Consider the following 23,199-nt stretch of genomic DNA (forward strand, 5'->3'; position numbering starts at 1 on the left):
GACATAGCCTCATGTAGCTTGGCCAGTGCACCGTCCGTGTCCGCCTGTAGATGGCAATGTAGATGGCACTAAGAATAACAGAGGTGAATTCCCGGGGGACATAGAAAGGCCGACATTTGATGGTTAAAAATTTCAGGTTGGGTGAGGAAGACTTTGAGAGACCGGTTGTTGTTGGTCATGAGACAGACACCCCCATCTTTAGACTTTCCCGACTCAGCCGTTCTGTCCAACTGTGAAAAACTCCGCTGGTTGAATGGCAAGGTCCAGGATCATGGGGGTCAGCCATGTCTCCGTGAGGCAGATGATGTTGCAATCTCTTGTGTCCCTCTGATACTGTATCCTGGCTCTGAGCTCGTCCAGCTTGTTGTCCAAGGACTGGACGTTCGCGAGCAGGATACTAGGTAATGGTGGTCGGTGTGCTCGCAGCCTCAGCCTGTTCCTAATGCCAGCTTGTTTCCCTCAGAGCCTGTTATATATGCTTCCGTCACCCTTTGTTGTTGTTGGAGGGGCCCCGCAGGATCTCGCTGGGCCAGGATGCATCGACAGTAGAAGTCGAAGAATATGGTGACAAACCAACATTCATCAGTATGTCTCTGTCGTATTTGATACGACCAGAACATGACATGGTGAATGCCATGCAAAAAGTTAGATAAAAAGTTTAATAACAGTAACCATGCCATGTTCAAAGTCCCTTAAATCTTCTTTCTTTCTTATTCTGATGCTTGGTTTGAACTTCAGCAAGTTGTCTCGACCACGTCTACATGACTAAGTGCATTGAGTTGTGGCCATGTGATTGGCTGATTAACTATTTGTGTTAACATGCAATTAAACAGATGTACCTATTAAAGTGACTGTTGAGTGTATATCTATACACCTCTGACTTGATGCACATTACTGTTTTGCACTTGAATTAGCTTTGCAGAAAATTTTGTTGTGTATTGTACAATGACAAATAAAGATATTCTTATTCTAAAGCAGTGGTCACGCCTATGACCTACTGTATTGATTTATGTTTTCCTTGCTTTGTAAAAGGGCTGTCCCCTTTCATTTAGCTATTTACACCATATTATATGGCTGGATTGTGGTACTGAAGCACCATCATGGCCTTGTGGTTATTTACAAACTTTGACATTGTCCATTCACTTACTCCATATTTTCTGCTGAAGAATATAGTATTCTGTAGAGCTGTGACATTGATTAAAATCAACTGATGTCCTTGCTGAGCCAGTCTGCCATATCAAAATATTGACCTATTCATTCAACAGTACAAGAAGTTATGCGCTTGTTAAGTGCTGTTGAATTTAAAAGGATTATTGTTGACTGCCCCTCAAATATATACAATCTGCTGAGTGCAGAATAAGAAACACTTGAGAATAAACAATGCTGTTTTGTTGCAGTCGTCTGAAAAGCAGAATGCAGCATGAGCTCGTATTGTGATTTTGTTAAGAATTCAGGGTGGGCCATGTTAGTAATGAATGGTTGAAGGGCAGTGGACTGCAAACACACTCACACAGTCAAGAGATGGAGAATGGCAAGTAGCTTTGTGTTTACTCTGGGGCATTCAGAGAGTTTCTTTGGCCTATGTGGGGCCAGAGGTTGATGGAGCAAGGTGACAAGAGAATGATGCAGCTGGGTGAAATGGAGAGAGCAGGGCAGGCCTTTGTTGTCCTTTTCTATTCTTCTCCTATCCTCTTCCCAGTGGGCTGATTTGCTATTGATTAGCAGGCTGGACTCCAGCTACACAGCTCCATCTCCAAGGCTAAGGCTCAAGGCTGGGCCTCAACGTACATGTATATTTTTTTTTCTGAATGTGTAGTATTTTCACACACACACACACACACACACACACACACACACACACACACACACACACACACACACACACACACACACACACACACACACACACACACACACATCAACATCATACTCATACTCTTTCACACCTGTACCTGTGTCATTCCAGCACTATACTGCTAATAGTGCTGTGTTTTCAGTCTGTAGTCCATGTATTGTGGAAAAAAAAATCCATAGTGAAGATTACATATGCAATATCAAGCAACCGTTATCTAAGTTATTGCATTGATGGATCATAATACAATGTCGACTACTCTCAGAGACAAAAACATGGTCAGTTGTGTGACATATCCAACAACAATTAAGAACAAGAAAGGAAAAAATAAGACCTTGAATAAGAATTTTGCTATGTGAAAAAGTCCAGTATTAATTCAGTCATTTTCTGCTAAATGATGAAATTATGGTTTGACTGCAAAACTCAGTGCCCACATCTCATATTTTTTGAGTTCTTTTTTCTTTAAATTAAAAAAGGTGCTCTCTGACTTATTTATTTATTTGAGCAGACATATAACATATGCCACTGTGATATTCATAGCATTCTTAGTATCCTTTGCCTAACAATGCAACTTTTTTGAGGTATTCATGCTGTTAGAGGTCAATAATTCAGATATTTTTTGGAAACGGAAACAAGCATTACAATTTAGCCTCTACTGTTTTTTTTACTGTTACTTGTTTTTGTTTCTGACAATTCTTTTCCTGCAACAATTCTTCTCTGTCCTTGCAAACAATATATCCCCTTTTCCTAAAATCAGACAAACACACACACATACACAGTCATCAGGCTGTAGGTTGGTGTGTTGTGTAGTAATCTCTTACACTGAGGCAGAGGGAGGCAGTGAAGGGTGGAAATGAGGTTTTCAGCCCTCCTCCCACCTCTGTTCCCCTCTCAGCCTTTGTACCCAGTGCCCCCTTGTTCATTTAGTCTTACCAACACAATCTACACCCGCATCCACATGGCAAATTAGATACTGGCCATCATTTATTTACATGTTTAGGTATTATCCTCTGTGGCTGTATATGTCGTAACGCTTTAGGGGCACCAGAGGCCCCGAGATGCCCCCTAATGGTTGTAACAGGCCATTGCAGAGGCCACTATTAACAGCCATTTTCCAGTGTTTGCAGCAGAGGACACAATAATCTCCATCCTCCCCCCTCTCCACTCCATTCTCCCTGCCTCCATTCCTTCGCCTCTGCTTCGTTCTTCTCTATTCCCCTTTGCTCTCCTCCCCACCAACCCCTTGTCCCATTCATGCATTAGAATAGTTCACAGGGCCTCTCCCTGCTTCACAGGTAATAATAAGGCCTGTTCCAAAGGCTACCTTCCACATGGAGGTTCCTCTTGAATAGCCAACACAAAGTGAGAACATGTAACGAGTATGAATGGCCTCCTGAGTGTGCCATATCATTCGCAGGAAATCCAATCTTTCTGCTTGTTCTTTAAGTGGACCAAAGGTGATATCGAAAAGGATTGTCAGTGTATCAGTTTTTTCTCCTACATTCTAATATCTTCATGTGCTCAGTGTCTGGCATAGTCTTTGAATATTGATGAACATGGAAACAAGGACATATGGAAATTCTGTATTGAAATCAACTTGGGCAAAGTGCATTTTTTCCAAGGGAATACAAGAGGGCTGGATCCGAATATCCGAGGGGGGTGAAGGGCATTTTCGAGACGAGTCGAATATTTGGATATTCGCATTAATTGGGCCCGAATATCCGAAGCCCAGAAATTGCTATTCGGATCAGCCCTTGAATACAACCATATTGGCTGGAGACAGTAAGATGTGTCCTGCAGCCCTCACAGTTTGAAACATTTATTTTCATTAGTGAGGAAGTCCCCTTATGTTTCACCTTAACTTTAAACATGCTGGTTTGAGTTTCCATTTAAATGCAATCTGTTGACTGTCATCATCGGTACTGGACTGTGGTACATTTCATAATGTATTTATTTTTTGTATTTACAGAAATAACTGAAGGTTTTTAAGAGCTAAGCAGATTCTATACACTGAACAGCAAGTAATGGATTCAAAGAGGAACTGGTATCTAGTTGCTAAATGTTACTGGTGGGACCTAAACTATATGAGACAGAGCAAGTGGCAGCACTGAGGTGTGACTACTATTCACAATGTCTGTGATCATTTGTGGTACCTCTACGGGTTGGACTCAAAATACTTTGGTAAACCTTTTACCATACATAGTCTGAATGTATCTACTAAGATTTATGATAGTCCAAATAGTTGGACCTTCACTCCAGTGGCATTGCTGCGCATTAACTATGAGCTCAGTTCTCTCAGCTTCTTGTCCTGGCAGGCCTCCTTCACTGCATCCTCCTAGGGGACATTAAACTTGATGATGTAAATGAGATGGAGTGAGGCTGATCATAGCTCAAGGTGTGATCTGAAGTTGGTTGATGCCTAAGTCTTGCATCATCTTCTAATGATGTGTCTTGCCTATCTGACCAGTGTTGGGCCTTGGTGTGGCAGGTCTGGCTTCACCTGATGGTGTTTGCTGGCTAGTGGGATACATGGGAAGAAAGGGCGCTCACTCTAGTTCATCCACTGACTATCAAGCACTGCTGTAAGGCACTGTAGCAGCTGTTTGTATGCTAGATACACTAGTCTTAAGTGAAGCTGGTGTTACAGCACAACAGAATGTGTTTGTGTTAGGGAGTTGGGCAGAGGGGGAATGTTGGGTTCTCTGTATGAAACTGATTGAGATTCTTGAACAAATAGTTAATGAGCTATGGCTGATTTTCTACTCAGCCCTGTCCGTTTAAAGATTTTTATTGATATTCCCCATTTAAAGTAGAACTGTGCATCTCACTCCTGCAATGCTGTATGTTTGATGTTGATAATGTCAAAATCCCAAACATAGATGTGACTTTCCTGTTATATACATTATGCAGTTTAGAAAAATCTATCATGGCAGACATTTATGGTGGCAGAGGCTTTTTTGTAGGGCACAATGAGCTTTTACTGTTTCCAGATTGTCAACACCAAGTCTATTAAGACTCTGTACAACTGACAATTATTAGAAGGAAGAAGATTAACAAATTGTTTTTACTTAACTACAGTTGTCATGTGCATCATGGCTACCATGTGTGTCTTCACTTTGTGTTTGTGAGATATATGTTCATGTCAATCAAACTTTATTGGTATAGCATTTTTCGTACATGGTAGTTCTAATCAATGTGCTTTACAAGTGGCTGTACACTGACTTGTCTGTGTGGTGGGAACAAAGAGCAGCAACAGCTACATTGATTTTTCTCATACATGTAGCCGTGCAATAGCCAAGTAATTAAAAGCAAACATTAACATTAGTCTATATTAGGAGGAAAACCTGCATGATGGCCTGAATAATCAGAAAGGCAAAAAAATTTTCACACACAACTGACCATACGTGCAGTCACTACACTATAAAGACACCAACTATGCACACACTGGAATACATAGATGCTGTTTTACTGTGGATGTTCTCTGAGTAGACTCCAAGCAGACCACAAAAGTAATACGATAACAGCAACTACATGTCCGTGGTGTCAGCAACTGTCCATGTGCACAAGGGAGTATGACCAGACTCAAACAGGAGACCAACAACATGTCCTCACTTTGGAGGATTATCGTCACACTTGTATTTGTGTGACAACACTTGGTGCTCTGACATATCAATATATACACTTAGACACACACACACACACACACACACACACACACACACACACACACACACACACACACACACACACACACACACACACACACACACACACACACACACACACTATGCTTTTCTATCATTGTGGGGACATACCATTGACTCCCATTCATATCTAACCCCTAACCCTTACCCTAACCCTAACCTTAACCCAGACCAAAACAATGCCTAACCTTAAAGAAACGTTTTTGCACTTTTACTTTTTTCAGTAACAACAACATGGCCAAGAAAACACTCTTTAAACTTGTGGGGACCGAAATGAGGTCCCCACAAGTGACATTGTTTTCGGTTTTCCTACAGTTGTGGGGACATTTGGTCCCCACAAGTATAGCCAGCACCTGACCACGCACACGCACACGCACACGCACACGCACACACACACACACACACACACACACGTAGACAGTGTCTGCAGGGCCTTTCTTTGCCGTGGCATGACAGAAAAGACAAGCACTTTGTCTCCCCTCCTTCATCTCTCTTTCCATCTCCTGTCTGCTGAGTCTCCTCCATCTATTCATTTCCTTCATCAGGCGGCCATCTCTCACTATGTCCAACTCACCCTCAGCCCTCTCTGTCGTTCCCACCTCCCTCTTTCATTGCTTCTCTCTTCTTTTTCTTTGTACCGAGTGGTGAGCGCTGACAGCTCTGGCAGAGACAAAGTGCTGACGCTGGGCTTAAAAGTGACCGCCCCTGTCCTGCAGCCACACAGCTGGGGAGCCAGAGATCCATCACCCCATGGCAAACCCAGAGCAGCATGGAGAGAGAGGAGGATGGGTGTGCAAGCAGGAGGGCAGGTGGAAGGAGAGTAACTGGAAGACTAACAACAACACATTCTGCAAATCAGGAAGTACTTCCAACACTGCATTGTTAATATGAATTGAGTATATTAGCTGAAAACAGTCTTTTAGATGAGGTCATAATCAGACTGGACAATTAATTAATGTTGCTGAGGTGCCATATGGGTGTTTTTTATTTATATGTACATTAAGTCAAGTGTCAAAGGTAAAACCATTTTTGAACAATTCAAAATGCTGAAGTGCAATAAAAGACTTTACGGTGATAAATGTGACACTGTAGTGAACAATGGTAAATAATCATCATCTTAATATTATTATTTTATTTACTGGATTCTAATTGGGTCTGGGTGTTGAAGCATGACATTGTGATTTTAAACACATTCTTCCTCCTACAATTCAAAGCTAAATTCATAAGAAATAAAAGGCAACAGTGTTTATCACTACAATGAAGACATTTGTGGGCTGCACAGTGGTTCGCTCGTTAGCATCTTCGCCTTGCAACTTGAAGATCTCCGGTTTGTCTCCTGGCCTGGGCCTAGGATCTTTCTGCATGTTCTCTCTGCGCAGTATGAGTTTTCTATTGGTACTCCAGCTTCCTCCCACAGTCCAAAAACATGCTTAGATTAATTGACTGAATCTAAATTGTGAATGTGAATGTGAGTGTTATTGTTTGTCTCTATATGTAGCCCCTGTGATAGACCTGTGCAGCGTGTCCCCTGCCTTCACCCTAAATCAGCTGGCATAGACTGCAGCCCCCCATGACCCTAATGAGGACAAAGCCGTGTTGATGATGGATGGATGGATGGATGGATGGATGGATGTTGTATGTTAGGCCAATTCAATAAAACCTATCTATCTATCTATCTATCTATCTATCTATCTATCTATCTATCTATCTATCTATCTATCTATCTATCTATCTTATATTGAACTACTGAATATATATATATATATATATATATATATATACATATATACATATATACATATAAATATAAAAGATTTCTAAAGGGGTAAAAGTGGACCAAAACCTCTGTATTTGGCAAGATGTCACTAATGCATGACGAGCACCAAGAAAACACAGACAGAAGTGACAAATCATCAGGCATAGTTGGAGCTCTCATGAGCTTGTGATTAATTTAATAAACATCTGAAGCTATGAAGGCTCCACAGTTGATTCATTTTCTTTTGCCCTAATATAGAGAGCCTAGTGGTGTGGCACTGAGGCGTGGTCCACTGGGGAACGGGACATGATGTAATAGAAAAATATAATATCATGCCTGACCTTAATTTTCATTTTTATTTACTATTTGTCTCCTTGATAATGTCTCATCTTGAACAAGCCGATCAGCACACTGAGGATGATAAATGTGTTTTGAGTGTAATGGGTGAAGACAAATTCACAAGGCCATGCTAAGACTACACTGTCACAGTTTTCATTCATTCCTTCATTCATTCATTATGGTTGCCTGTTTCGATGTACCAACTCTCCTATTTGTTCAGACCTGACCCTCCCACCTTCTCTGCTTTCCTGCAACTATGATCCTATAATCTTCTCCTTCTCCTTACTCACCTGCATCTACTGTCCTTGTCAGTAAGTCAGTATATATATATATATATATATATATATATAGTCAAAAGGAATCTTTATCAGTTTTAACGATCTAAAATTATCCAGACATGTTAGAATAAGGGTACTTCATATCCTGAGCTCAGGGTAAAAAAAAAACTTCTATGCTCATGTCATTAAGGCATCTCAACTTGAATTGATATTCAAATTAAATAATGCTGCAATTTGAGTTTGAACTACACTACATAAAGTTGAAACAATCATTAAAATTTTTGTGTCAAATCAGCCCATCAGTATTGCATGAAACTTCTAAGGCTTTTCTAGATGTCATGGTATATGGGAAGGTGAGCCTAAAGGGAGAACACCCAGACAAAGGCAGATCAAAATTAGACAAGTTTTACTACAAACCAAAACTAGATACAATTAAGGCAAAGGGGGGAGTGGAATTAACCAATACTAGCAATCCAAAAAACAGCAAGTTAAACAAAAGCCAGGCTACTGAATGAATGAATGAACTGAAATAAACTAAGGCTGAACTTACTAACAGGGAGGGAATGGGGGCAGGAAGGCTCTCGAAGACTGGTAGTCTGGAGGCATACGTCAGAGCCCACGGTGAGAGGTGGCCTGGGATGAAATCAGGTTCTCCTCGGGGAGTGGGAGGTCCAGATGCCTGGCAAGCGGCCTGGTCGAACAGCACCGTCAAGGCAGTCCAGGGCCTCTTCCAGAGGAGGAACGATTCTCCACCTGTTCGCTGGATCCTTCAACAAAGACAGAACTGAGCAGTCCAGCCAGCAGTGTGTGCAGAACAAACTACAGTTACAATAGGATTCCTCAGAACTTGAAAATACACACCAGTACCAGTACTGACAGCAGTAACTGAAGTTTAGAGTGGAATCCGCAGCCAGGCTTTATAGCAGTGATGGTTGGTGGAGATGTGCTGCAGGTGAGCTGCTCCAGCATCTGGCCCAGATGAGCGCTGATTGCCAGCGTCCAAGCAAGAGGGAGGAGGTGCCAAGCAGGGGCGCTCACACTGGATCTGCAATTTAGATTTTATATTTATTTATTTTTTTATCTTGTGGTCGGAGTATGGCCCCTTGCTTACTTTTTTGTGTGCCTTTAAAGTCAAAGCTCCTATGCTTTGAAAATGGGTATGTTACATGGAGATTTTTAATTCGGAATCAACTCATTCGGAATTAACTCATTTGGAATTAAAGGTTTGTGCTTCATGTGTGCATGGAAATATTAATTCCGAATTATGGTTTACATGGACCACACGTTTTTTCCCCTTCCTTAATTCCGCTTTAAGGCTTGGCTGTTGGAAAGGATTCTGATTGGACAGGGAGTGGACGTGACATGTCCATGTGTTACTGACCCAGATTCTGCCAGCCGAAGAACCGTGGTTGGGCAGCCCCCGGTAGCACTAGCCCATTTAGCTTAGCGCGGCTCGTTGGTGGTAACAGCCAACATACAGTCCAACAAACTTTGCAGGTGGAAGAACGAGGCACTTTATTTAAACGGCAGCAATTGTCCACACTTACTGCTCAGAGCACACACTGGCTTCACACACTTTTCCTCTTTAGCTTTTGTATCATTATATGCAGCTCGATATACCTCCGTCCCTACTGTCATCTCTGCCACAGACACACCACTGCGGCGCCCCCCCACGTCACACTCACACACACACACACACACACACACACACACACACACACACACACACACACACACACACACACACACACACACACACACACACACACACACACACACACACACACACAAAAAAAAAAAAACCTGCCTTGGTTAAGGGAGGGCAGGCTTGGCCTGCAGCACTTGTTTACCGGAAGAAAATAAACTCCCATTTGCCGCAGCATTTCTTTTCCCCAACAATATGGAGGAACAACTAATAAGCTCGCTTTTTACTTTGCTTTTCATTGTCGTTTTGAAACAGCAACTCGACAAAGGTCGCAGAACGTGTACGTCGCTACGTCATTGCTATGTGAGAAGCCAAGCATGCGCAAAATGACCAGAATTAACTAAAGCGAAATTAACTGTATACATGAATAGAAGTTACACAGGAATTAGTTTATTCGGAATTAACATTGGAATAAACCAGGTTGTTTATTCGGAATTAAGTTTGTTCTGAATTAACTTTTTAATTCGGAATTAAGTGTTTACAAGGAGATTTTAAAGCGGAATTAACTTTAATTCCGAATCAAAGAGGAATAGAAGGTCCCATGTAAACCCAGCAAATGTCAAAAAGCCACTCAAGACCCATCTTTTTAGACTTACAGTTGAGAAGCGTTCCTTTTCTTATCTTTTTTTTTAGCTCTACTTGTGAATTATTATTGTTATTCCCTTTTGTGATCTCGATTGCATTTTGGCTGCAAATGTCTGCATGTGTGGTGAGAAGGTTGGCACTGCAGTCTAGAAAGGGAGGTAAAGGTCCTGTGTCAAAGAGTGGAGGAGGGGTAGGGGTGTGTTGGAGGAGAGAGGCGGGATGGGGTGGAGTGTGGGGGTAGACTGAAAGAGTGCTGGCTGTGTTGTCTCCAGGATGGAGGGGCAGCATTAATCATTATTGGCGCACACCTTCGTCCCCAACGCACCCTGACGGCCCTTCCACCCCTGACATAAATCATCATTCCCCCACAATAGATCCCCTCTCTTTGCTATGCCGGGGAAAAAGTGTGCTAGTTGTATTGATTTTTCCTTTTTCTCCCTCTGCCTTCCCCCTCTACTCTCCACCTGCCCCCCTCACCTTACACCTTCTCTCTCCACCTGCAAACCGCATTGCTGTGTCATTATGAAACATAACTGATCTGAAATTCATAGAATACTAAATAAAGTTTACGGGAGGCACTCTACTGTATACACCCCACACCATCCCTCTCTCTTGATGCATGAGAAGTAAGCATGGCGACTGGGGAAAAAAAGAGAGAGAAAAACTAATGATATAAAAATTACAAAGCGTGCACAGTGCTATTATACTTCTATTGATTTGTTTTTGAAGCACACCTAGGCTTAGAAGAGTCGCTTGAAGAGATTAGAAATGGCCCAGAAAAGCAGGAGGGAAGAGAAACTGGGCTGTGAGGATGTGGTGGCTGTGTTCATGAGAGAAAAGTAATATGAGAATTTGGGGATTAGAGGGAGGGAAGGAAAGAGATGATGCCATTCAAAATGTCTGAGGTTAAAGGAAGTAAGTGGAGAAAAACAGAGACATAATACCCTCCTTATTCAATGGATAACTGACTAAACTCTGCATGTTTTACATAAAAAATAGTCAACTTTATCTGTTTGTGTCAACTGACCTGAAATACATGGCAAAACTCTGCTCATCTTGGTTCAGAAGCATGTATTCCTTAACCCTCAAGCGACCGAGTGGGGTCATTTATGACCCCAGCCATATAATTATATTTGCCGTTTTTAAATCTTTTATCTGAAAAATGTTTCCTACCATGAATTTGTCAATCTACTTGTCCTACAGCTGCTCATAGTTTTTTGTAGAGATCGGCCAACTGGTGTGACAAGGATAATGGAAACTTGTCTGGTGTCACTTATGACCCCAGAAAGATGTATAGGTTTTTCACTATTGTAGGCCTTAGTTTTATTTATTTATTTTTACCTCTAATCGCTATATTTCAGTGTTTTGCAGTGCACTATAGCTGGTAGACCTACATTTTTAGCCACAGCTGCCCTGAGGCAGACTGACTGGCTGCCAATCCACTCCTACAACCCCTCTGACCACCACCAACATGACACAGCATACACATTCATACACCAGTGTAAGTGGCAGCACTGGAGGTAAGGTGGGTAAAGTGTCTTGCATTGGACGAACGGCTCTGCCACCTGAGCCACAGCCGCCCCTAATCTAAATACTTCTCTGCATGTTACATTGCACACATACAGACAAGATGTTTGTGTAGATTTTGTTTTTCTGTACTTTTGATTTACCATTGAGGAAACAAAAGGAATAAAGTTTTAAAAGAAGTGGCAGACAAAGCGTGTCTAAATAAATGTTATTGCGTTCTTACAATGCATCATATTGTTCATATGGTTTTACTTTAGCTCTGAGTCAAAAATGATTAAAATCCATGAATAATAAAAGAAGGTTATTTTAGAATATCCATCTTAAAATGCAGTGGAGTGGAACAGGTAAGAAAGCACAATAAGAGGCACTGAAGTAGACATATTCCTGTGTAAAATATAGTGGGGTCATAAATGACCCCAGTCGGTCATTTTAGTCGCTAAAATAGCTTGGTCGCTTGAGGGTTAAGGCCTTGGACACACATTTGTTTCTCAATAAAAACTGGCATACTATGGCCCAAGGACGGCTGGTATAAATGGGCTAACAGGGCTAAGCCCTCCCAGGCCAACACAAAAAAGATGAGAAAATTATTTTTCAAATAACTTACAACAGATTGTTTTAAGTTAAAGTGAAAACAAAGGTAGCAACAGCACCAATCAGTCAAAAGAAAAACATAGAATATCTCTAAATGGGCTTATTTTTTTACAGCCCCAGCAGATACAGTCCGCTTTCATTCATTTCGTTCTTGTAAGTGATTGACAGGTGTCATGTCCCGCCCCCGTGATTTACTGATCATTTGGGCTAATTTCGGTCAGCCCACAGGCCTTTGACACAGTGAGAAAAGGTTAAGGTATGGCTGGCGTTAGTATGAACGAGGTGGATTATTTGCTTTCATGTCCATTTTCCTCAATGTCTTTGGAGGAAAAGCTGGAAGTTAAGAGACTGGGATCACATCGACCATCGATGTGAGCTTCTTCTCAAATAAGGTAGGCCCATGTTGACCTGTTAAAGGACTGTGACACCTTGTTTTTGCTGAGGTCATCTGTTGTACTCAAGGCCTGTTTTGCACTACATGTCGCCAAACAGTTGTAATAAGACAGTTGCAGCAGGCTATCTGTGGGCAGTTGGAACACGTTTTGTAGTGATGTGTGTGTGTGTGTGAGTGAGAGAGAGAGTGTTGATGTAGAGCACTAAAAAAGTATAGTGTACCTGTAATTGATGTAACTGTGTGTATCATAGGTGATGTTGCTTTTGCAGCTGTGTTAACCATTTAATCGGTTATTATGCATTTGTTAGCCCACCCAACAAATTTCACCACCAGCCGCCACTGCTATGGCCCGTAAACACCTGATCCAGCTTCCTGATTATTCTCTGTTTCAGGTGCATCTTTAACTCCAGTAATGTTGTAGGTGCTCTATTTGAAAACACAATCTTATATACACACACACACACACACACACACACACACACACACACACACACACACACACACACACACACACACACACACACACACACACACACACACATAAGGTATATGGAGACATAAAAGAAAGTTTGAAGATAAATTGACAGGGGATGCATTCACATGAAAATGTGCAACAGATTTGAATACAACATGATGATTTTGACTCTGCAGGCTCAGTATGTGTCTATGTGTGTGTTTGTATGTATAAAATATTGTTATTGTGTTCTCACACATACAGGTCACCAGTCTATCACAGGACTACATATAGAGACAAATAATCACACTCACATTCACAGCTACGAACAATTTAGAATCACCAACTAACCTCAGCATGTTTATATATATGTATATATATATATATATATATATAAGTGAATCACATTGATCATCTTGTTATAATGCAACGTTCAGTAGAGAAACCTTAAGTCATGACGTTCAAACCTTAAGTCATGACGTTCATGTGGATGTTTTACATGTACAACCCACCTAAACATATACATATTGCTAAACTGTGAAAAATAAAAATAGCTAACACAAAGTTCAAATGCCAAATATTCCTTACATCTTTCATGATTTCATTTAATTTTAATGGAAAAGCTAAATCCAATTAAGGCAGCGAGAAATCACTTTACTTTTAGTAAAACGTGACACAGGTCACACCTGCATGTATAACTCTACAGATTTAATTTCACTTTTATTCCATCTTTACGATAGGTTTTGGGTTTTAGGCTGATTGAAAAGTCTAATTATGCCGACTAAACTTCTAGATCAAACTAAGATGAGTTCTAAGGAATTGAAAACACATGATACTCCACGAAAGTAAGTAGTGCAGGAAATAAATCAGTATCAGCATCTGATGTAACACACATGGTCACACAGTGACTTGAAATTAATGATCAAGACCGCAAACTCATTGGGAAAATGTTTTTGTCACTTAAAAGATCAAGTAAGTAGGGTTGTTTTCCCTTAGACTTCTATAAAGTCAGACTTCTTTTTGCTACCAGAGAAGTCACCCCCTGCTATCTGTTAAAAGAAATACAAGTTTAAGGCACTTGGCTTCACTTTTCAAACCTAGAGGTTATGTTCATTATTCATATATAGTCCATGGTCATGACTGATCTCTTCAGCTCTGTTTGAAGGAAATGTGTCTGGAAGACCAGGGGCTAAACTGAGCTGGAGCCCACAAGACCTGAGCTCCACCTCCTGATATTTAGACCACTCCCTACCAATGATCAGCTCCAACACTCAATCATCAACTCATATTTGACTCTTGAACTTCAATTAATTTGGTCTTGATGTGTCACTGTGGTCTTATGTAGCCTTGATGACCTGCATGCAAACATCTGAGGTGCAGCACAGACTCATAACAGCCTGTTGACTTCTGCTGTGAAATCACTGGACTGAGCTCAGATGAATCCAGCACCATCAGTGCTATCGATAGTTTCTTTATTGTTTGTTTGTTTCGTTGTTTTTGTTTTCAGCAAATATTGTTCCTTCTGATTTTTTTCAGGCAAATTAAATAAATTGTTCAGAAGGCAACACACTGTCAGCCTATGACAACAGTTTATTATCCTTAGCCAGCCTGTAAGTTACTGTAGATAATTTAGTTTCCTCAATGTAAGGATGTGAGGAGGTAGAATCCCCCTTGAACAGAATTGACATTTGAGTAATACAGGAAGTATGTTGATGTTCTGACATTTGAGCAGGTTTTTCAGTCAGAGAGAGATTTTTGTTTGTTCTCTTTACATGTTCCAAGGTCTTGATAATGTGTTGGCATTCATTGATGCACTTGTTTGAATTTTGAAAACAACACTGAAATGGTATTAAGTGTGACTGGATTTAAGCTAGAATACTGTTCTTGAGATTGTAATAAAATTCTTCTTTGAAAATTGTCTTCTGAGCAATTTTTTCATGCATAAATATTTAGGTTTTTGGGGAAGATGGGACACTTTAAAAGATTTTGCAGATCTTGAGATGTTGCCTAATTAGACTTTGTCTAATTCATTCATCTCATTCAATTCAGAACAACCTGATATTCATCAAACTGTTTGTATTTAACAAAGTTTGAATATCAAAATGTCTAAAGACAGTCAAACAAAAATGTGAACTGTCCAGTAAATAAATGCCTTTAACTGTTGTGATCACATTAGAAAAGAAAAGAGGCGTCACAACCTCCAAAAGCTGATGTCGGCCTTAATAGTCCTGCAGTAAAAACCGCTTGAACTGAAAGGTGAAAAGGTGAAGAAAAAAAATACAGCTCACTTCAAAATTTCAGCTTGTGCACTTTGACAAACCCTACCTTTTCAGGCCCTACACACACACACACACACACACACACACACACACACACACACACACACACACACACACACACACACACACACACACACACACACACACACACACACACACACACACACACACACACACACACACACACACCCTCTTCATCCCATTTTGCCCACTTCAATCTCAGCTAACCATTCACTTCATCTGGGCCGTAGATTAGCCAGGCATGGGGATGAAGGAGAGTTGACAGGTGGGAGTGGGAGAGCAGGAAAGAGAGACTGAGTGGATATTGGTGGCAGAAGTGGGATTCTCTACCTGGCCGGGATTAGAGTCTGGAGTTGAAGGGATATTAATGTAAAATGGAGGGGACAAGTGTGCTCCTGTCCAATTACGCTGCACCCTGTCACTGCCAACCAGGGTGCAAACAACAGGAGGAAAGGATTAATTGCCTTGGACTCTGCCCCCACTACAGGCCCAATTATGGCAACATATTGGCTCCCAGTGCTAGTGCAACCACTGCTGTGCAGGGAGATTGTGTGAAATTTTCAGCATGGTCTTCGGAGGTCAGAATGAGGGGAGACAGCTGGGATAAAGAGCTGGATCGTGGGTAGAAAAGGTTGGGGGGGAGGTGGGGGTGGGACAGAGAGTGATGTGAGCTATTGACCTGGTATCAGAGACAAAAGACAGCAGACTTTTTAGCCATGGCCTGCTAGCTTGATACACTGGTAAATACAGTGGTGAAACAAAGTTTTTGGACACTCTGAAAATTTTACACAATCTCAAATATAATGATATATTTCCAGAAGAATCTTTTTTGTGTTTCAAAAGGTGTGTCTGCATTAGACAGACACAAACAAATGCAAATTATACATATTTTTGTTTATTGTGTACAACAAAAACTGTCAGTTCTCAACATTGTTGGCATCAAAGTCAACACATAAAAGAGAATGTGTTCAAAATTGAACAAAAAATAAATAAACCATCACATAATCAAATTAATATTTCGTAGTCCTGCCATTAGCAGCAGGAGAGCTCTAATCCTGGCTGGATGTTCCCCACAAACCTTTCACACTGTTGAGGGGTAACCTGGTCCCATTCTTCTGGAAATACTGCTTTTAATTCTTCTAAATTCTTTGGTTTACTCTTTGAAACAGACCTTTTGATAATCCACCACAGATCTTCAATGGAGCTCATGTCTGGGGATTGAGCTGGCCACTCTAAGACCTGGATACTGAGCTCCTGCAGCTGAGTTCTACTGCCGCTGGATGTGTTTAAGGAGCATTATCTTGTTGAAACATCCAGTTTGACCTCAGTGGAACCGTGTACGTATAGAAGGGACCATGTGTGTTTTGAGAATGGCACAATACCTGGCAAAGTTCAGACAGCGAGACGACCAAGACCAGCAGCACGCATGCATCCCCAAACCATGATACTGCCTCCACCATGCTTGACAGTAGGTACTGTACATGCTAGAGATGATGCTTCTCCTGGCCTTCTGCCTATCCTCACATTAGCAGGAGAAGATAAAGTTGGAAACTGGACTCATCTGACCACAGAATCTTCTTCCACTTCCTGGCTGTCCAGTTCACCGGGCTAACCTCTGTCTCTCATTGATCAGGGGCTTCTTGACAGCCTTGTTGGACCGTAACCCATAAGAACCCATGGTGACACCAGTGTAACAAGCCCTTTGAGTGCCCCCAGTCTATGTGGTCCACTTGGTCTGTGGTATATCCCACATAATTTTCCTTTAAGCTGGAATAGACTCCAGCGTCCTCATGACCCCTAATGAGGATTAAGCGGTGTGTAGATAATGGATGGATGGATTCTTACAAAGATAGTAGCAGTTATTTTTATTATGTAGCAACTTTCAGAACAAATTTACAAGACACTTTAAATTTACAACACAATCATTTCTAATGAAATAAAATAAGACAACATAAAATAATGCAACTGACAAAACATAAAAAACGAAATATATATAAGAGGCTTTAAAAACAGAATTAGTTATGTCATGTCTGCTCTGATCATTCTAACTGCACACACCACATAACTGACTTTGATCTATTTGCTTTGAGTGACTGATGAAGACTTCATGATTAAAGGTGACATCATAAACAAAAATAATCATTGGATGTAGGGAAAACTAAAATGAATGACAGCAACTATGAAAAGAAATAACATTATTAAATAAGATTTCAGAATTCTGGTTGGGTTTTAAAGTGGTACTGTTGTGCTGTTGCCATTGTCACGTGAAGCTCCATATAGTTGAGCCTCTTGAGAAAGGTACATTTATGACTGAGATATCCTCCGCTCTTTGGACTATAAGCAAAATCACAAAATTCCAGTTTATATTCCAGTTTAAAAGTAGGTTAGACGTGTCTGATGTTTTACGTCTAACTTGACCTTTATTTCATCATCAGAGGGTTTTTTTTCTTAGATTTTCAAAAGCTCTTTCAGTGCCATAGTAGTAGTATATGACTGTTTTCACTGGCTGATAGGTGTTGCATTTGATGAGTAAGCTGACCTCTATGTATAAACTCAGTAAAACATCCATTTTCATGGCTATAGCTTACTTTATTTCATAGTATCTTTCTCTTTTTTTTAAGCTGTGATCTGTTCTGGAAGCGGTGCTTTGAGATATGTGCAGAAGACTGCAGGGCTGGATTGTGCTGCAAAAAGATTCTATTACACTGCAAAAGCTCATATATGGTGTTATATGAACAAAATGCAGAAGGGTTCTCAACACTGTTGTATATCAATATTGATAGCTGGACATAAAGACAATGAACATTTATATTTGTTTTTGCATGGCATTACTAGAATTAACTTAGTTTCAATAACAGGAATACCTGGACTTCTGCAGTGTCAAAAGAGAAAGCCTAATGAACCTAATGAACCAGAGTGATTTATTTCTGTTGCATACATTGTGAAGAAGCACAGTCCTTACAATGTTAAGTGTTGGATTTAAGATGAATAACTGTGTTCTAAATGTTTTCGTCAGTGTTATTACTTGTAGTCAAATGTTGTCAATGCTGAGGTGTGCACCAAGTGTTTAAAATTAATTGGTGTATTTTGTATGTGAGATTAATTCACATGCTGAGCACCATGTTGATAAAGAGAGCTGTCTGAACAGTACAGAGAAATCCATCTTAGTAATTGTAAAAACCTCTAACTGTAGACCATATTACCCTTGCATGAAGTACAAACAGTGTATACGTGACAGCCACAGGTTTGTATTATTTCATATGAACTAATATGTGTTCAGAGAGTTACTTTTCCTCTGTAAACCACAGAAGAGCAAGTTGTATTCCAGTTTATTGGAGTGTGCCACAACAACCAAACAGTAGCTAAATGTTTCGTTTATAGTCCTGTCAACAAAATGACTTCATTGCCACCGTCCTAACAGCCGGAATCCTCAGTATAGATACACACTGGCCACTCAAGCCATTGTTATGATTAACATGCTTTCTGTTATTTCACACCATTTTAATGCAAAGCCTTCTTACTTGCACCATATTTCCCTGCTCAGCTCTACATCATACTGGGTACTTAAAATCTGGACTTATACCTTGCAGCAGAACCAGTCAGCCAGCCTCCAGGAACTCTTAATGCATATTGAAACTCCAAATATTAGCTTACTAAATCCACACAAGAAAGCCATCAGGGGCCCATAAATTGCCCAAACGAGCACTCTCACCTTGTAAGGCAGGCAGTCTCTGATAGAAGTCTGGAGATACAGACACAAAAAAGTTCCAGAGGGGGATGGGAGAACTGTACTTCAAAATCTTGGCAGGTAATTAACATAATAATGGATCACTGCGACTGTGCAAAGAATCAGAAAGCACCATGTGTTGTGTGTTCAGATACATAAAAAAATGTTGCATTTTATGTAGATAGAATGAATAAAACAGACAATATTATTGATGGTTAGATTGAGATGTAACAGCAAATGAGCTTCCAGTTAGCTTAAATTGAAATTTCAGCTCTTTACTGATGACTGAATGCATTAGATAAGAGTCAGGCCTTCAAAGATACTGGTCTGTCAGGCTTGTGCAATGATGTACCCTGGCCAACAGAAAAAAGGCAATGAGTTCTTTTTTTTGGTTGAAATCCTGTATTGAGCCAAAAGAAACCACCCTGTAGTTTCTAATCAGAGAGGGAAATGGGACTGGAGTTACTGATGGTCTCCTGTGCATAAGGGAGGCACCCTGAGAACACACAAAGCACATTGGAGCCGGCACCTTGACGAATGCCCACTTCATGAATTTTGAATTAAATTGGCCCTTGATGAATTTGGAATGTGGTACCTCTGTTCCAAAGCAATAGGAATCCAATAAAATGCTGGTGCCATACAAATAAAGCCATATATTCCCCCAGACCTAGGAATGAGCCTCAGGTGAGGAAAAATGACTGCAGCACCAGGAAGCAGCAGCAGAGAGGGATGAGAGAGAGGCAATGGCGAGAAGAGGGGAAGATGGGAAAAGAGGTCCTGATATGAGCGAGGCTGAGAGAAGTGGCGACAGATAGAGAGGCTCTGATATGAAGAAGAAGCAATGGGAGAGCAGGAGAGTCAGGCGAGATAGAGAGAGGCTTAAATGAAGGTGGAAGGGGGGTTTGCTGAGGGGAGTTGTGGGGGTGCCGGGGCCTGGGTTCTAGCACATTAGTCCTGTCCTTTTGAGTGGAAGGGAACATATTGGTCGGACCCAATCCCCACATGGGGCCTGGGCTGCCTGGAGCTCATCAGTGAGACATGCCAGAGCCTGGAGTAAATCAGAAGCCCCACTCCTAAGGCCCGATTTCCCCAGAGGAGGCCAGCCACAGCCACTCAAATCAGCCCTTGTGCCAAAGAGGTGTCTGTAATCTCCTGCTCCTACCTCTACATCTGCCTCAACACTCCAAAAGAGCAATACTTCTCCAAATAACCTAAATGTGCTGTTTAAGATGTGTGGAACAAGTGTGGGGGCTGATGGCAGATGCTGACATTTCCTAACACATTCATAAAGTTTTGTTACCATATTGCCTCACAGTAAAACTTGTACAACATGCCACACTTTCCTTTTTGAAAACTAATTTTTGAGTGCATAGTGAACAAAAACCGTGCAATGCAAAAATAAATCAAAACAATCTGACCACACATACATGAAACAAATAATGATTATAATTTCGTAAAGAAAGCACATATCAATGTCTGGGACATATTAGACACAGTACTGAAAAGTGTATTTACTCAAGTACTGTACATAAAAACAACTTTAAACTAAGCATACTCTACTTGAACATTTTCATTTTATGTTACTTTATTTCCACCCTAATAAGTTACAGAATGAAATTCTGTAATCTCTACTCCTGTACTCCTCTCTACTACTGTATCATATACAGTGCCTTGTGAAAGTATTCGGCCCCCTTGAACTTTTCAACCTTTCGCCACATTTCAGGCTTCAAACATAAAGATATAAAATTTTAATTTTTTTGTCAAGAATCCACAACAAGTGGGACACAATCGTGAAGTGGAACGAAATTTATTGGATATTTTAAACTTTTTTTAACAAATAAAAAACTGAAAAGTGGGGCGTGCAATATTATTCAGCTCCTTGCATTAATACTTTGTAGCGCCACCTTTTGCTGCAATTACAGCTGCAAGTCGCTTGGGGTATGTCTCTATCAGTTTTGCACATCGAAAGACTGAAATTCTTGCCCATTCTTCCTCGCAAAACAGCTCGAGCTCAGTGAGGTTGGATGGAGAGCGTTTGTGAAAAGCAGTCTTCAGCTCTGCCCACAGATTCTCCATTGGATTCAGGTCTGGACTTTGACTTGGCCATTCTAACACCTGGATACATTTATTTGTGAACCATTCCATTGTAGATTTGGCTTTATGTTTTGGATCATTGTCCTGTTGGAAGATAAATCTCCGTCCCAGTCTCAGGTCTTTTGCAGACTCCAACAGGTTTTCTTCCAGAATGGTCCTGTATTTGGCTCCATTCATCTTCCCATCAATTTTAACCATCTTCCCTGTCCCTGCTGAAGAAAAGCAGGCCCAAACCATGAGGCTGCCACCACCATGTTTGACAGTGGGGATGGTGTGTTAAGGGTGATGAGCTGTGTTGCTTTTATGCCAAACATATCGTTTTGCATTGTGGACAAAAAGTTCGATTTTGGTTTCATCTGACCAGAGCACCTTCTTCCACATGTTTGGTGTGTCTCCCAGGTGGCTTGTGGCAAACTTTAAAAGAGACTTTTTGTGGATATCTTTGAGAAATGGCTTTCTTCTTGCCACTCTTCCATAAAGGCCAGATTTGTGCAGTGTACGACTGATTGTTGTCCTATGGACAGACTCTCCCACCTCAACTGTAGATCTCTGCAGTTCATCCAGAGTGATCATGGGCCTCTTGGCTGCATCTCTGATCAGTCTTCTCCTTGTTGGAGGTGAAAGTTTAGAGGGACGGCCGGGTCTTAGTAGATTTGCAGTGGTCTGATACTCCTTGCATTTCAATATGATTGCTTGCACAGTGCTCCTTGAGATGTTTAAAGCTTGGGAAATCTTTTTGTATCCAAATCCGGCTTTAAACTTCTCCACAACAGTATCTCGGACCTGCCTGGTGTGTTCCTTGGTCTTCATGATGCTCTCTGCACTTTAAACAGAACCCTGAGACCATCACAGAGCAGGTGCATTTATACGGAGACTTGATTACACACAGGTGGATTCTATTTATCATCATCAGTCATTTAGGACAACATTGGATCATTCAGAGATCCTCACTGAACTTCTGGAGTGAGTTTGCTGCACTGAAAGTAAAGGGGCCGAATAATATTGCACACCCCACTTTTCAGTTTTTTATTGATTAAAAAAGTATAAAATATCCAATAAATTTCATTCCACTTCACGATTGTGTCCCAATTGTTGTTGATTCTTGACAAAAAATTAAAATTTTATATCTTTATGCTTGAAGCCTGAAATGTGGCGAAAGGTTGAAAAGTTCAAGGGGGCCGAATACTTTCTCAAGGCACTGTCTATACCATTCAAAAGTTTGGGATCACCCACAGAATTTCATGTTTTCCATGAAAACTCACACTTTTATTCATGTGCTAAAATAAATAAAAGTGAGTTTTCTAATCATCAATTAGCTTTTCAACACCATTAGCTAACACAATGTAGCATTAGAACACAAGAGTGATGGTTGCTGGAAATGTTCCTCTGTACCCCTATGGAGATATTCCATTAAAAATCAGCCGTTTCCAGATAGAATAGTCATTTACCACATTAATAATGTCTGCACTGGATTTATCATTCATTTAATGTTATCTTCATTGAAAAGAAATTCATTTTCTTTCAAAAATAAGGACATTTCTAAGTGACCCCAAACTTTTGAACGGTAGTCTATGTAGTTACTTTTAAAAGGATAATTTTATACATTGGACAATTTTACAAGCTTTAAAAATATCATGCATATTTAGAGAGTAAACTATTGATAGCCATTCTTTCTGGCCTCTTATAAAAAGCAGTCAGGAGTCACATTTCAGATGTCTATGAGCTGTTAACAGTAAAATCAAATCGTGATTTTTCACCTCTAAACTTCCTTGATGTGTTCAATTCAGCAAATGTTCCAAAGATCTAATATCCATCCATTCTCTATACACCGCTTTATCCTCAGTAGGGTCGCGGGAGGGCTGGAGCCTATCCCAGCTGACTCGGGCGAAGGCA

This window comes from Acanthochromis polyacanthus, chromosome 13, assembly GCF_021347895.1.
Source record: "Acanthochromis polyacanthus isolate Apoly-LR-REF ecotype Palm Island chromosome 13, KAUST_Apoly_ChrSc, whole genome shotgun sequence".
NCBI lineage: Eukaryota > Metazoa > Chordata > Actinopteri > Pomacentridae > Acanthochromis > Acanthochromis polyacanthus.